General features: G+C 43.4%; 1 long non-coding RNA gene across 1 annotated transcript; it reads right to left on the reverse strand.

Moving 5' to 3' along the window:
* Nucleotides 1-651: 651 nt before the first annotated feature.
* Nucleotides 652-2,256, reverse strand: LOC104654181. Its single transcript, XR_746797.2, has 3 exons — nt 2,197-2,256; nt 1,237-1,503; nt 652-1,099 (listed from the first exon to the last, which is right to left on the reverse strand). It is a non-coding gene; the product is annotated as an uncharacterized LOC104654181 (long non-coding RNA).
* Between the last annotated feature and the right edge of the window lie 15,182 nt (nt 2,257-17,438).

Raw genomic sequence — 17,438 nt, forward strand, 5'->3', positions numbered from 1 at the left:
CCTGAGTAGCTAGGACTACAGGTGCACGCCACCACACCCAACTAGTGTGTGTGTGTGTGTGTGTGTGTGTGTGTGTGTGTGTGTGTGTATTTCAGTAGAGACGGGGTTTCGCCATGTTTGCCAGGCTGGTCTCTAACTCCCGACCTCGTGGTTCGCCTGCCTCAGCCTCCCAAAGTGCTGGGATTACAGGCATGAGCCACCATGCCTGGCCCACCTCTTTTCTTTATAAGTTACCTGGTCTCAGGTAGTTCTTTATAGCAATGCGAGAACAGACTAATGCAACTACTCTGAGTTTCACCTTTCCTTCTTTGGAAAAATATCTCCATTGAAGTGTTATGGTGAAGATTCAATAAAATTAAATGATAAAATATATGTAAAGGTCTTAGCAATAATCCAATGGATAATAAGCAGTCAAGAAGTGGTAGCTATCAGTATAGTCAGCCTCTAAGAAGAGAGCAAATGTTTATTTTCAAGAAGAATTATGCAGAAAGGGCCACTTTCAGTCTACCATCCCCCCAAATTCCTTGAAGGAAGGATGATATGAGCAGCAAGGGAAGCAAGGAGAGAGGGCATGAAACACTATAGGTCCTGCTAGCAATGAAGTCCCTCTGTGTATGCCTATATCAATAATTTAAACTTACACATTCATGAGATGCACTGTGTTTATTAGGATGTACATGTGCCTCCCTAAGAAGCTGAGAGTTCCTGAGAGACAGAGACGGTGTCTTATTCATCTTCTCTCCACAGGTCCTGGCTTACTACCTGGCATTTATTGGGTAATGAATGTCTGTTGAATGCATGGGCAAAGAAAGGTAGGAAAGGTATGAAGGAGAAGATGGAGGTCCCAACCAGTAGAAATCTCAGCCATTCTGCCTAGACTCCATGTCATCTCCCTGCTATGAGGCCCATCAGAATGTAAGCACAAATGCCTAGAGAATGACAAGCTTCTTTGGGACTCTGCTGACCAGACATGACATAAGGCTGGGCAGCTCCTGGGGAACCTCCAAGAGCTGACTCCAGGCAAAGTGACTAATCCTAGGAGTTGCTGGCTTGGCTGCCTCTCTCCCTTCCTTATTTCCAAGATTGGTCAGCTCCTGCTCTGAAATAGCAATTGATTTTCAGACATGAGTTGATAGAGCCATGATTTTCTAATACTGTTCCAAAGGAGCTAAAGTACCTCTGAGGAGCAGTGCAGGCTAGGATCAAACTCTCCCTACCTTCCACTCCACTCTCTACCTTGCCCCTCCACCTCTGCCCACTTTCTATGTCCTCAGGCACAGCAGCTTCTACATTATGGATGACAAATTCTGGTCATCCACCTATGGTTGCATTAGGAAAAGAGTACTGCTACTTTCATTTTCTTTTCTAATCACTGCCCTAGAAGAATAACACCTCACATTCTCTGGTAGACTGAAGCTTGTAGCTGCAATGATGCTCAGAAAACCAGGCTTCTATTCATTGGCCACTTGCTGCACTTTCTGTCCCTTGATCCTTGCAATGTTCCTTTGAGATAGGCACAAAAATCCCCATTTACAAGTGAGAAAACCAAGGCAGAAGAGATTCCGTTTATTTCAGGCTCAAATGTACTTCCAATAGCTTATAGCCTCTACATCTAGTGTGTGAACCCAGGTCTGAAACAAATAGGAACGAGAAGGGGAGGGAAAAGAGGAACAGAAATTCTTTTCTATAAAACCATTGTTTATGCAGCCAGCATTTGTTAAAATCCAGTTTGTGCCTACAGACACAATCTTTGAATTTGCTTTGTTTCTTGATGAATAACTTGGAAGCTATTCAAATAACTTGGAAGCTTCCTTTAAAAGGAACATCAGGAGGTGATTTTTGACTAACCATAGGTATACTTTCTGAGCCAAATAGATTTGCAAATAAGAAAATGGGAGGACATGAGCTTGAGGAAAATGATAGGCATTCCAACCTCACCTGCTTGCTGACGACCTCCACATGATTTCAACAATGATTTCAAATATTTCACTTTAAGTCAGCATGACTTAAATATGAAATTGGCTCTCCCTAAAGCTCCCCTGAGGCCTAAACAGTCATCATTACCGTAGCTGTGACAGGGAGACTGTTGAATTTATAATCGATTGACCATTCACAGCATAGTGTATAAACCTAGCTCATGATTTCTTTGCAATAGAAGTGCACTTTTTCATCATATTCCCTTCACAACTTACTCACCAGATCAGACTTTGAGCTCTCCTCCTGGCTTAGCCTGGATCAATTGAAATAGTCATCTATTAGGCCAGGCATGGTGACTCACGCCTGTAATCCCAGCACTTTGGGAGGCCGAGACGGCCGGATCACGAGGTCAGGAGATCTAGACCATCCTGGCTAACACGGGGAAACCCTGTCTCTACTAAAAATACAAAAAATTAGCCGAGCGTGGTGGCGGGCGCCTGTAGTCCCAGCTATTCAGGAGGCTGAGGCAGGAGAATGTCATGAACCCGGGAGGCGGAGCTTGCAGTGAGCCGAGATCATGCCACTGCACTCCAGCCTGGGGCAACAGAGCGAGACTCTGTCTCAAACAGAAAAAAAATAAAAAAAGAAAAAGAAACAGTCATCTATCCTTTGGCCCCAATACCTCACCTAAAGTCTATGAACAATAAGATGATTTTCTTGAGTGGGACTTTTTTGTTTAATACAATAAGACATTAGATATTTCCCCTGATACAGGGCTCAATCTTTTTCTTTTTAAAGCAATATTTCTCAAAGTACACTTTTTTCAAAGTACATTTCACAGAACTTAAGTTTCATTAAGTACTTCACTAACAGAAGAATCTGTGATCTAATAAATTTGGAAAATATTGAGAATTAGAGCCCCCTCTTAGATATGTACTGTAGCCACTCAGCTTGTTACAGATGACGTAAACATTGTAACGTTCGCCCAGCTTTTGAATGATGTCTATTAACGTCACCCAGATGAGTATTCCATGGAATGCACTTTGGGAAAACCTATTATTCAAAAAAATTCTGGAGCATGAAAACTATTAATAAACCCATTCACAAAATCACACCAAATATCTGAAATCATGCCAAAAATCTCCTAGATATGGGTTGAATTGCCCACTTCAGAGACGAGGTGATTCTTTTGTAATAACGAGTATTGTTAAGTGAATACTTCTTATCTCATTGAATCCCAAGGACTACCTCACAAGGTAAGTATAGCTCTTTTCATTACTCATGACAAACAAGGCTCAGAGAGGTTAAGTATCTTGCATAAGGTCACAAAACTGCAGAGCAACAAAACTAGAATTTTGAATCTAAGCTCAAAGGGTCACCAAACCGAATTTGGGTCCACTCACCCAGCACATCAAAGTCAAGCACTGATATCGGCATTGGTGACACAGAAGTTGAGGCATTTATTGCAGGCAGCAAGCAAGGAGTATCAGGCAGCTAATGCTTAAGACCTAATCTCCCTGATGGCTTACGTGTAAGGGTTTTTTAAAGGTGGGAAGGCAGGGGTTGCAGGCAAGGTCATACAATACATGGAAGCTACATCTTGGTTTGGCCACAAAAGGCAAAACCACTCAAAGTGAGGGCCCACAGGATAGGTGACCATTGGATGAATTCAAAGATTTTCTGATTTGAGATGAGGTGTGGTGGCTCACACCTGTAATCTCAGCACTTTGGGAGGCCGAGGCGGGTGGATAAGTTAAGGCCAGGAGTTTGAGACCAGCCAGACCAACATGGCAAAACACCACCTCTACTAAAAATACAAAAATTAGCTGGGCGTGGTGGTGCACACCTGTAATCCCAGCTACTCAGGAGGCTGAAGCATAAGAATTTCTTGAACCTAGGAGGCAGAGGGTGCAATGAGCTGAGATCGTGCCACTGCACTCCAGCCTGGGCAGCAGTGAGACTCTTTCTCAAACAAACAAACAAAAACCCAAAGATTTTCTGATTTGTGATTGGCTAAGCTTTGGCTACAAACTTGGGGTCAACAGAAAGGAATGTTCTGTTCTGGCCTGTGAGCGTGACTTCCTCCAGGTCCCTCAGGAAGAAATTTACAACAAAGAAGAGTTGTCAGAGTTCAGTCCTCAGTTCTTCCTTATCTGAGATCTACATGTCAACAGGTGGTATTTTCCATTTAGCAGGATCTGGGTTTCCACAAAACAACTCAGGGACATACGTTAAGATGTTATCTCTAGTTTCTATAGGGAAACAAACATTTTGTGGCTCTAATTTTCTTGGCTATTGTTTTAAGCTATTAATACCTTCTGATCAGCGTGCTCATCTACTTCTTGAGGCTAGGCAGGTGGCTGGAATTTTCCTTGAAGGGACTCAAGAGTTTCCTTTATTTTTCATGCCTTAAACAGGTCTGTCCTCCCTCTTCAAAGCTCAAGCTCTTAAGAACTATGCTATTGTTGGATTTTTCATATTGGAGAAGACCTTCCCTCCTCCTCAAGAACATCCCTTCTTCAGATAGCCTGACTGGGTCTTCATCCTGGGAGAGCTCATGAAACACAAACCAGATCTTGGCCCTCACATGTGTCTAGGCAGAGCTGAGCCTGGGCAACACCAACCGTACCCCTGGTTTTACATCCCCCAACCAATCCAGACTCAAGATCCATGCTCAGCAACTTCCCATCAAAGTGCTAATGATGAAGGATGGGGATCAAGTCAGCAAACTCCAGAAACGGTCTTACACTAGGAGTCAAGCCTTGAGATCCCATCACACACCAGACTCATTCCCTGATTAGAGCTGCTGAATTCTTTTACTCTCACTGCACTCATACTAAGGTTTCTTCCCTCCAGCCTCCTAACCCCAGAGGAGGCTGAGCCATGATACCCATTGTCAAGCAATAAATATTTAAGGAACCCCTGCGATATGTCAAGCACCATCGTAGGTTCTAGGACAAGTGAATGTGACTGGGAAAGTCCCTCCCCTCTCAGAGGTTCTTTTCAAGTTGGAGGACAGAAAATACAGAAATATAGAGCCTAAAATAACAAGAGGGAGTAATAAACACTTTGAAGAAAAATAAAGTGGAATAAGAAGGTAGGGTTGCATTAGGGTTCTCTGGGCAGTCTTCTATGGGAAGCCCACTTGTTTGTGCAGAGAGATCTGAATAAAGTGAGGGAGCAGCAAACAAAAGACGTCTGAAAGGAAGACTATGAGCCCTCCATAAGTGCGTTCTGGTCTGCACACAGGGCAATGGGCATGTAATTTCCTACGATGAAGACCTAGAGTATGTACGATATTACTACAATAGACCCTGAGACTGACTTAGCATTGTTTCACAGCATCTGAGTTGCTCTGCTGGAGGAAAGTACATGTGATGGGCATTCATTTACTTCCCCCATCAGACAGAGTCTCTACCTTTGTCCTTCCTGCAAGATTCCCTAGGAAGCCAAGGCGCAGTGGCTCACACCTGTAATCCCAGCAATTTGGGAGGCCGAGGCGGGCAGATCACAAGGTCAGGAGTTCAAGACCAGCTTGGCCAACATGGTGAAACCCCATCTCTACTAAATATACACGAATTAGCTGGGCATGGTGACGTGTGCCTGTAATCCCAGCTACTCAGGAGGCTGAGGCAGGAGAATTGCTTGAACAGGGACCTGGGAGGTGGAGGTCGCAGTGAGCCAAGATCACACCATTGCATTCCAGCTTGGGCTACAGAGCGGGACTCTGTCTCATAAATAAATAAATAAATGATTCCCTAGGAAGCTGACTCCCACTGAATGTGCCACTCAGGAATCCCTGCTCTCTAGATTACGGGTGAGTTTGGTCAATGCAAGGCCCCAGCAGAAATGTTGAAAGTAAGAGCAAATATGTAGTTAGCCACTTTTTTTTTTCTTTTTTTCTGAGACAGTCTCGCTCTGTCGCCCAGGCTGGAGTGCAGTGGTATGATCTCGGCTCACTGCAAGCTCCGCCTCCCGGGTTCACACCATTCTTCTGCCTCAGCCTCCAGAGTAGCTGGGACTACAGGCACTCACCACCACGCCCGGAGATTTCTTTGTATTTTTAGTGGAGACGGGGTTTCACCATGTTAGCCAGGATGGTCTAGATCTCCTGACCTCGTGATCCACCTGCCTCAGCCTCCCAAAGTGCTGGGATTACAGGCATAAGCCACAGCACCCGGCCTCATTAACCAGTCTTTAAAACAACAATGGGTGTATCCTTCTCTGGCCTCAGTTCCTGTGGGGAAGCTCTGGTGCCAGTCCCTGGGTGCTTCACCATTTTTAGTTAGTTCCTTAACCTTGTAAACAGACCCTTCATTAAACTCTTCCTAGTTAACCCTTTGAGAGTGAAGCCATTTCCTGCCAGGACCCTGACAGATATAGAGAACCCACAGCCAACTGCTGGGTGTGTGGCAGACCTAGTGCATGGCTCCACACTGCCATCTTGGGGGCTGGCACAGGCTGGCACCAAGTCTGGGGAAGGGAGCTGGGGCTGGAGGTGTGGAGGGGAGGACCATGCATAGTTGCTTCCTGATCAGCTTTTTATTTGATTGAGAGTGAGGCAGGGAAGATTAGTGGGAAACTTGCAGTGGAATTCATAGTGGGAAACTTGCAGTGGAATTCAGGGCTGAGGCTGCTTTTCTTTTGCTCCTTGTAATTTCCTACAGTGTTGTCAGCATCCACATCCTTCTCTGTGGGGTTGGTCTCAGAGCCAGGTTACCTCGTCTTAGGTCCAGTGGCACCCTGACTGGCCTGGTGTCCTTGAACAAGTTACCTAACCTCTCTGTACCTCAGTCCCTCAGCTGTAAAATTAAAAAAAAAAAAAAAAAGAGAGTAAGAATACCTACTCTATAGCATTGATTTAAAGATTGAATGAGTTAGTATGTATACAATGTTTAGAAGAAGTGCCTGACACATAAAAAGCTCTCAACAAACACTGTCCTTTACTAATATCCTATGTGTCTGTATCAGAGTTGGGGGCGTGGGGGTACAGAAAGAAATGGGAGAAGGGAAACAGATGGGCAAATGATCTCTAAAATCTCTCTGGCACTAACACAATTCTTTATTATGTGTTTTGTCTGGCTCTTTATATTGATAGCTATTTCAGAGGCAATCAATACCTATTAGTTGGCTTTATTCTTATTTTTCTGTCTGATCTTACAGGGGAGCAAACTGAGGCAAAGCATGAACTTACTTCTCAGGAAATTAACCATTATGTTGGCAATCACTGTGATTATTTGAACGGCAGCATCTGGACAAATTTAGTCACCTGAAGTACAGACGAGAGATTTCTCATGGTTAAAACGAAGCTCTCTTTATTTGCTTCTGCTAATTAAAAAATCAGAGCTAAAGATACTTAAACACTACAATTAAAATGCCATGGCTGTCTATTGGCTTAATGAATTCTCTTATGAAATCAACTCTAAAATGTTATCCATCGTAAATCATGAAACACAATTTTTCTTATTCTCTTTTGAGCTTTACAGTTCATCTTAAAGATTAGTGTTTATATTCTCTTCTGTAGGCTGTACAATAACCTTTGGCCAGAAGAAATAAAAGTCTGGCTTTCTGACTCACAGTTGTGTTCCCTTAAAGGAAAAGGAAAATATGCCCTCTTTAAAATTGATGATCATTGGTCACCTCAACTTTATTGAAGTTCACTTCTGACCTCTTTAGATGTAGTTCTCTACATAAAACTGCCCACCAGAATTCTCCATCTGAATGCCTCCTCCACAAACAATATTTTAAGAACTAAAATCATCATCTTTCCTTCCAAATGTGTTCTCCCTATGTCCCCAGGTCTCTCCATGTGTAGAGCTGAGACCAGTTGCCACTCCGTTTCCTCACTCAATTAATTACAAGTCCCAACAACTTTCATTTTTTTTTTTTTTTTTTTTTTTTTTTTTTTTTTTAGACAGAGTCTTGCTTTGTCACCAGCCTGGAGTGCGGTGGTGCGATCTCAGCTCACTACAACCTCTGCTGCCTGGGTTCAAGCTATTCTGCCTCAGCTTCCCAAGTAGCTGGGACTATAAACGCATGCTACCACGCCCAGTTAATTTTTGTATTTTTAGTAGAGACAGGGTTTCACCATATTGGCCAGGATGATCTCAATCTCCTGACCTTGTGATCCGCCCACCTTGGCCTCCCAAAGTGCTGGGATTAGGGCATGAGCCACCGTGCCTGGCCCAATTTTGCCTTTTTAACATCCCTCAGCTCTTCAAACCCGTTTTCTTTTCTCTAACACCTCCTCCATTCCCCAGCTCATAGTGAACTCTTAAATAGATTACTACAATCACCTCCCAAATGGTCTTCCTGGCTCCATCAGCCTTGTGACCTTCAAGTTCATTCTCCACATGGATGCCAGAGTAACTTTCTAAAATGAAAATCTGACCATGTTCCTCTCTTGCCTAAATCCATCGATGGCTGCTGTTAGGAGTAAGTCTAAACTCCCAACCCTGGAACATCAGGTCTTCGTGCTCTGGTCACTGCTTCTCTACCTCACCTGCAACCAACACCACTCCCACATTCATATTCTGCTCACCGTGGATCGACATGAACAGGATGTGGCTGATTCAGTCCCCAAGACGACATGGGGCATTTTCAATCATCTGCTGCTGTGTAATAACCACCCCGCAAACAGACCACATGATTTAACTTTGCCAGGGTTCCTTCCTTGGGCTGTGTTCAGTGAAAGGGTTTACTGAGCTGGCAGGTCAGGTCTAAGATGGCCTCACTCACAGGACTGGCTGTTGATGGGAGCCTTGATGCTTTGGGGCTGACCCCTTATCCTCCAGTAGGTTAGAGCTTCTTACAGTGGTTTCAGGCAGCATTTGAAGACAGTAAAAGCAGAAGCTCCAAGGCTTCTGATGTTCTAGCCTTAAAAGTCACATCAACTTTGCTTCCTTCACATTTTTTGGGCAAATCAAGTTGCAAGTCCTGCCCAGGTTAGGGTAAAGAGGCTCCTTCTCTTGATGAAAGGAGTAGTGAAGTCACATGGCATGTCCTTGCAAAGGGACATGCAGACCACATTAGGGAGAATATGTGTCTGCATTTTGCGATCTGTACCATGGGCGTAAACTAAATGTTTTCTAAAAGGAATGTGGCAAAACCAAAAGGACTTTGACCACTCCTTTGGCCCTGAGTAAATCCAGGAAGCCTAAGAGTATGACTATCCTGAGGTAGAGAGAGGGTCACATGCCGGATAAGAGGGACCTGGGCTCTCCACTTACAAGAAGAGAGCATGGTTATATTTATAATCACCATTCCCAACATGCTGTGAGTGCAGGTAGCTACAAGGAAGACAAAGGAGATAACCAGGACAACCATCCACTCTCTAAATCTGTTAATTCAATCACATGGAACACTTCTATTTAAAATTCCTGAGGGTTAAGATGTAAGAATGCTTATCAAAGTAAACGCTGTTCGCTTTTTTTTTTTTTTTTTTTTTTTTTTTTTTTTTTTTTGAGACAGCGTCTCGCTCTAGTTGCCCAAGCTGGAGTGCAGTGGTGCAATCTCGGCTCACTGCAAGCTCCGCCTCCTGGGTTCAAGAGATTCTCCCACCTCAGCCTCCTGAGTAGCTGGGATTGCAGGTGTGCGCCACCATGCCTGGCTAATTTTTGTATTTGTGGTAGAGATGGGGTTTCACCATGTTGGCCAGGTTGGTCTCAAACCCCTGGGCTCAGATGATCAGCCTGCCTCGGCCTCCCAAAGTTCTGGGATTACAGGTGCAAGCCACCATGCCCGGCCTTGCTATTCACATTTCTTAGAGTGTCAGGCCTAGATCTCTAACCATCAGAAATAATAATATCAATAACAACAACAGCAACATGATGATGGGGCAATTTCTTTTTTTTTTTTTTTTTGAGACGGAGTCTCCCTCTGTCGCCCAGGCTGGAGTGCAGTGATGCGATCTCGGCTCGCTGCAAGCTCTGCTTCCCGGGTTCATGCCATTCTCCTGCCTCAGCCTCCCAAGTAGCTGGAACTACAGGCACCCGCGACCACACCCAGCTAATTTTTTGTAGTTTTTAGTAGAGACGGGGTTTCACCATGTTAGCCAGGATGGTCTTGATCTCCTGACCTCATGATCCACCCACCTCGGCCTCCCAAAGTGCTGGGATTACAGGCGTGAGCCACTGCACCTGGCCAATGATGGGGCAATTTCTGAATAGCACCATGTATTTTATCGATACATGTCCACTGCAGAAAATCCTGGTGACTCCAAAGAAGAAAATAAATGTCTTCCACAATCCTGTAGCCCAGAGCTAACTAACCACTATAAAGAATCCAGCGCGGTTTTAACTAATGAACCAAAAGATGCTCATCAAAGGCTCTCAGCTTTCCTGGGTTCCAACAGGAAACATCCAGCATCTCTGGTCTCTCCAAGGCCGCAGGGGTCTTTGCCCACAGTGTCTGATTTATGTCAGGGAAAGAATCGACCTGGGAGCCAAGCCCAGGAATCAGGACGACCAAGACGCACTGGACAAGGAGGGAACAAACCCATCCAAGGACACTCAAGGCCAAATCAAACACACGAATTCAGGGGAAACCTACTCATGGTCTGTTTTGCTGCTCAGCGTGGCTAGGAGGCATAGTGGAAGATCATACAGCCCACCCATGGGACTCTGCCGGAGCCTGAGCGCTCTCTGCTGCCCACAGGCTAGGGGTAGGACAGTTGGGATGGGTCCATGCCTTCCAGCTAGGCTGTGGGTCCCCTCAGTCTTGGGCATGGTGACAGCCCAGCATCAGACAGAGGTCAACTAGAAAATTTAATAAATGCTGTCAGATTTGTAGACCCCAGGAAAATGTAAACTGCCAATCATGGAGGGAAAAAATCTCTCAATGATCTTACCTTTATATGAGTCTCTTACTGCCTGGAAATTGAGATTTCCATGGGGATAATCTGGTCATAGGATTGGTGAAGGTGGAAGGGAGGCAACCTCCGAAGGTGGGCCCTTTGCTCACCTGAGACAGGGAGGGCAGGAGGTAGGTGTCTGTGCGGGCTGGCTAGGAGGGTGGGAGTGGAGTTTCCAGATGTTCCACTTTTATCCTCATTAGATAATAATGAATGGGTGATTTCCCTAGTCACTGCAGTGTGAGAAAATCTACAAAAGTAATTTCCCAATACGCTTTACAGGATAGGTGGAGAAAACCATGAAGCACAACTGCGGTGGGTTATAAAAAATGGCCTTTCAAGTTGAGCAATAAATTCATTCAAGCAGCCCTTCTGAAGGACAAATGTGGCTCTGTATTTAAGAGGGGCATTCCGGCACTTCTCTAGCCACTGGGTTGACAATGATTCACCAAAGCCTCTGGGAGCCACCACAGGACGCCCAGAGCGTATGTTTTAAAGCTGAACACCAAACTGCAGACTTCGGGAGTTAAGTGAGCTGACTGGTTTTTATTGTTTTGCTGCTTTTAACATTACAGTAACTGTTATAGGTTCCAGCAGGCTAAGTGGGTGGAAGGGAGTTTGGTTTCATTTAGTCTCTCTAAAGAGAAAGCAAGTCGGTAGACTAATACCTAATAAAAGCAAAGCTGCCAGCAATTGAAATTGCTTGGGCTGCTCTGTGTGCACCACTTGCATGGGTGTGGGTGCCAGTGTGTGTGCATGTGCATGTGTGTATGTGTGTGCATGTGCACACATGTGCATGTGTGTTGGGATAGGGTGGTAAGAAAACGGGAAATAATAAGAATGTTCAGTCCATAGCCTTTCATTATAAAAAGGTGAGCTGTAATAAATACTATTACCACATTTAGCCAAAACTACTTCAGCTAAAGGTGATATGTTCATCACATCCTGTGATTACTTTGTTCTTCATCTTTTATATTCTTCCTAGATGGGCTCAGAACATGCAAGAATTAAGCCCACATCTTATTTTCCAGTGATAATGCTACCAGCAAATTCTGTTGTTTGTATCAGCATCGGCCATGTTTATATAACTAAACTAGTGCTTTGTTTTGTCAATTCAGCAAGAAATTAGACCAAATGGTGGCTTAATGATGCATTGATTTGGCTATCAGTTTTTCACTTTTCTGCAAAATATGTAATATGTTATTAAGCTGAATTTTGCTGATGCCATGGTTGTTCTTATCTCAATTGTCTTAAAATTCATTTAATTTTTTTCCTTTAGCCTTCATTATTCAAATTTTAACTTCAGTTCTCAAGATCTTATTTGATGGAGAGATGGAGTCCATTACTAAGGACTCTATTGTGCCCCATCATGCCAGAGTTGTGAAATAGATCTTTTAAAGGAAATTTACTATGATTTTTTTCTATTTAAGAGCTTCTACTCCAGTTGAGCATATAAGAAAATTATACCAGGAGAATACAGTAAACTCTATGAGACAAGCTATAAACATGTAGAATTGTGATTAGGGCTGGTTCTCCTTCTAGAAACATGGGAGGATTGCAACCTCATACCATCCTGGGAGTTAGGGAGAGCCATGTGACTCATTTGGCCAATAAACTATGAGCAGAATGACATGTCACTTTGAGTAGAAGCTTTAAGAATCAGAGAGATTCATACATTTTCCATGTGCTGTAGCCCTGATACCCTACCCTACGCCTGGGTCCCAAGTGACCATGACAGGCAGAGCTCCCTGTTGAGCCATGGAGAATTGGAGAATGGCTGTTAATACAGCATCATCTAGCCCATCCTGACTAATCCAATATGAACATGTATAATAAAGAATTCTATCAATGCTGAGGGAAGATGATTAGCTAAGATCCTAGGTTGCAGGTCTCAAAACCTCTTCTAAGGATTGTAGACAGGAAATTAAATAACTCCTAATCCCTAGAGTTCCCAATCTTCTACCATCCCATCCTAATATGACAGAAGTAATTCCTGAGTTGCTTCTGGAACCAGAGCTTCCCTCAGAACCCTTAGCCTGCCAGATTGCTTCTTGGAGAGCCCTCACTCACTTTTCTCCTTCTGCTATTGCTGCTGATTCATTCCAGCTTTTAAAAATTCATCTTTATCCAGGAACCTCACTTCTAGAAAAGTCATACAGGTGCTTCCAGGAGGCTACATGAGCACCCATATTTCTCTAGCCACATTCATTAGACCATTGCAGCAGAGAAGAGAAGCCTCAATAATTATTATGACATGGCATGTTAGGATACCAAGTAAATTGCATTTGTAAGATGTGATTTTCTGTTGGTGTTCACTTCTACTCTACTGACATTTGGTAAGTATTATTGATTGACTAATTAACTAATGTGGTCATTAGTCTTCATAAAGAAAGACTCTATAAAAATGGAGGGATGCCCTTTTTCTGGCATTTAATACGTAAGAAATTGCCTCAGATAGAAACCAGAGTTGCCTAATTACTATCAGCACAGGAGAAAAGGATTCATGTGCCTTCCTAGTAACAGGTTTTTAGAAAGTCAAATATAAATAAGCTGGTCTATTTGTGTGTGTGCATGTGGTGGTGGGGAGGGAAGAAGAAAGAGAGAGGGAAAGAAAGAGAAATAAGAACCAAATTTATTATACTGCACTCGGGGAAAATTTCTCCCAAGACCCTAACAGAAGGGCAAAGTGCCACTGTCAACAACCTCAGTAGTGTTAGGGTTGCTTTTATTTATTTTTCCTTTTTTTTTTTTTTTTTTTTTTTTTTTTTGACAGAGTCTCACACTGTCACCTGGGCTGGAGTGCATTGGCGCAATCTTGACTCGCTGCAACCTCCGCCTCCCAGGTTCAAGTAATTCTCCTGCCTCAGCCTTCCAAGCAGCTGGGATTACAGGTGTCTGCCACCACGCCTAGCTAATTTTTTTGTATGTTTAGTAGAGACGAGTTTTCACTATGTTGGCCAAGCTGGTCTCAAACTCCTGACCTGGTGATCCGCCCACCTCAGCCTCCCAAAGTGCTGGGATTATAGGCATGAGCCACCCCACCTGACCAGGATTGCTTTTATAGCCATTTTTCTGGTGCCCACTGTAGGAACAATGTCATTTAACCCTTGGGATTATTCTGTGCTAAATCTGGATGATGACTAATCTTCAACACAGATATTCTCAGCTGAGAAGAGCAACTAGCAAATTCATAAATTAAGTGCTTGCTTTCTTGTCGTCAAATATAAACGTTTGTTAAAAGATATTATTTTGCTTTAAATTTTTTCTCTTGGAAATAAACAGATGTTTGAATTCCCACAGTGCTGCTGGAGCCTCACACCATGTCATCCTGCCAGGCACCCAGATCCAGTTCTAGAGTTTCACATGATCATGAGTGTTGGTTAATAAGTCAATGTGAACTGGGAGGGGATATTTTGCAGGAGTGCCACAGCGTTCTCCCTTTAATCACATACACTCCCTGCTTTTATTGGAAAGTGTACAGTGTTGTCAGAGTGCCCCAGAATGGAGCTAGTTGGAAGACTGCCATCATAGGGATGCCTTAGTGAACTAAGAAGGTTTTAATTTCTGGCTCTCAACCTTGTAGATGCAAAAGTTGGTTTATCAACATGTGAGAAAGGATGAATCTTTCTGGAGGTGATGTCATCACCCTCACTAAGCACACAGAGAATAATGTATGGAATCTGAGTGCCACGTTATCAAATTATACTGAGACTCTTGCAGTCACACGGGCTGATATGTAAGCATTGTCATGCCTAGTACAGACTCTCCCTGCAGATGAAATTATACGGGATGCTAAATTACAATCAGAACAATGTTTGGTGAGCCAAAACTACAATGAGGGAAGCTAATTGGATGAATTTATAAAAATATGCCTCAGCCAAAATAGCTTAATGCAGTCTCCCTTATCATAAGAATAATCTTGCCTAAAGGGACAGTAATATTAAAGACACTAGGAATGACTTCTGTACTTTGGACAGTAGACCTGCATGGCCCATTAGGCCTCAATGAAGTCTTATGCAAGACCAGAAGCCAATTTACCATTTTAAGGTGATTCTCCATGTTTCTGCTCTAACTGTGCTTCACAATACTCAAAACACTGAATCAGGATGTTCCCTGGAGGTCAGGGAGCTGTCCGTGGTCCTGAGCAGCTCTCAGCAACCCGAAGATCCTACTGACTCCTCATCAGACTTCTTTCTCACTGGAATTTTACACCTGGGCTGTTAACACCAGGCCAGGTCAAATTCAAGTGAGAGAAAAAAGGTCATTATGAATGGTAAAATCCAAAACATGATACATAAAAATATGTATGCACAATTTTTATACATAAAGATTTCATAAAGCTAAAAGATCAGGAAATGAAAAGAGCTATAGAAAGAAAAATGATGGTAAATGAGATATTAATTTACCCTTCTAATCTCATATCACAGCAAAAAGGTAATAAAAAAATCTATATGAGGTCCAAAAAATACACAAAAATTATGTAGCAAAGCCTATAGCCTGAAAAAGTAAACATTGAAATTTATATGTCCATAAAATATTTACAAAATTGAGTACATATTACACACCCCACCCCCAAAAAAATCTAAGCAAAGTAGAGAACGTAGAAATGCTACAGATTATATTCTCTGATTATGATACAACAAAACTAGAAATTACAGCATGGAAATTTAAAAGCTTTCTCTTAAATAATTCTATGTCAAAAAGAAATCCAGGCCAGGTACAGTGGCTCACACCTGTAACTCCAGTACTTTGGGAAGCCAAAGCGGGCAGGTCACTTGAGGTCAAGAGTTCAAGACCAGCCTCGCCAACATGGTGACACACTGTCTCTACTAAAAATACAAAAATTAGCTGGGCCTGGTGGCGCATGCCGTAATCCCAGCTACTCAGGAGGCTGAGGCAGGAGAATTCCTTGAACCCAGAAGATGGAGGTTGCAGTGAGCCGAGTTTGCACCGCTGCACTCCAGGCTAGGTGACATGGCAAGACTCTGTCAAAAAAAAGAAGAAGAAGAAAGAAGAAGAAGAAGAAGAAGAAGAAGAAGAAGAAGAAGAAGAAGAAGAAGAAGAGGAAGAGGAAGAGGAAGAGGAGGAGGAGGAGGAGGAGGAGGAGGAGGAAGCGGAAGCGGAAGAGGAAGCGGAGGAGGAGGAGGAAGAGGAAGAGGAGGAAGAAGAAGAGGAAGAGGAGGAGGAGGAGGGGGGAAGGAGGAGGAGGAGGAAGAGGAAGAAGAGGAAGAGGAGGAAGAAGAATAGGAAGAAGAATAAGAGGAAGAGGAAGAAGAGGAAGAGGAAGAAGAAGAAGTTCAAATAAAATTTCCAGAATATGTGGAAAACAGTGACAATAAAAATATTACACATGTGCAATCCCAGCATTTTGAGATGTCAGGGTGGGAGGATCGCTTGAGGGCAGGAATTCGAGACCAGCCTGGACAACATAGGGAGACTCCATCTCCACAAAAAAAATTTTTTAAATACCCAGGTATAGGGGTACTTCCCTGTAATCCCAGGTACCTGGAAGGCTAAGGTGGGAGAATCACCTGACCTCAGGAGTTCAAGTCTTTAGCAAGCTATGATCATATCACTGCACTCCAGCCTCAGCAACAGAGCAAGATCCTGTCTCCAAAAAAAAAAAAAAAAAAAAAAAAAATCACATGTGGGAAATAGCTATAGCACAATAAAAATGAATACACCAAGTATTTATAACAAAAAAGCTAGTAAAGGTTGAACAACTATCCTTAGGAAAGTAGAAATAATGTGTTAATAAATATGAAAGCAGGCTAGGCACGGTGACTCACATCTATAATCCCAGCAGTTTGGGAGGCCGAGGTGGGCAGATCACCTGAGGTCAGGAGTTCCAGACCAGCCTGGCCAACATGGTAAAATCTTGTCTCTACTACAAATACAAAAACTAACCAGGCATGGTTGTGCACACCTGTAATTCCATCTACTTGGGAGGCTGATGCAGGAGAATCTCTTGAACCCGGGAGGCGGAGGTTACAATGAGTCAAAATCATGCCACTGCGCTCCAAGTGGGGCAACAGACTGACACTTGATCTCAAAATAAATAAATAAGAAAGCAGAAACTAATAAATTAGAAAACAGAAACATAGAACTAATTTATAAATCAAAGCACTATGTCTTGAAAAGAGGGAGAAAACTTCTGAATTAAGGAAGGGAAGGCAGAGATCATTTAAGGAGCAAAAGCATGCGGAGAAGCAAAGCCCCTGAAAGACGAACAGGGCTCTGAAAGAAACGCTTGACTGCTATCTTTTCAAATGACTGCAGTTCCCAGTGACCTCATTTTTCTCCTCCCTGGAAGTCTGAGGCGCAGTTCACTTATCTCCTCCTCTCCCCTACACTCCTCACCCCACACTCAAAACCAGTCTATGCTCCTCTCCTTCTTATATGACAGATTTCAGATGGCATTCTTATTTCCCTGATTTCTTTTTGAGATAGCTTGCATTTCTCTCCTCTCTATAAAACCACCATTTATCAAATGCCTACATGGACCAAGCAGGCCATAAGGGCTTCACAGACAGTTTCACTAAACTCATGCCAAAACTTTCGGGCTTTTTTTTCTTTTTTGGAGACTGAGTTTCGCTGTCGCCCAGGCTGGAGTGCAGTGACGCGATCTCGGCTCACTGCAAACTCCGCCTCCCGGGTTCACGCCATTCTC

The sequence above is a fragment of the Rhinopithecus roxellana genome, chromosome 8 (genome assembly GCF_007565055.1).
Source record: "Rhinopithecus roxellana isolate Shanxi Qingling chromosome 8, ASM756505v1, whole genome shotgun sequence".
NCBI lineage: Eukaryota > Metazoa > Chordata > Mammalia > Primates > Cercopithecidae > Rhinopithecus > Rhinopithecus roxellana.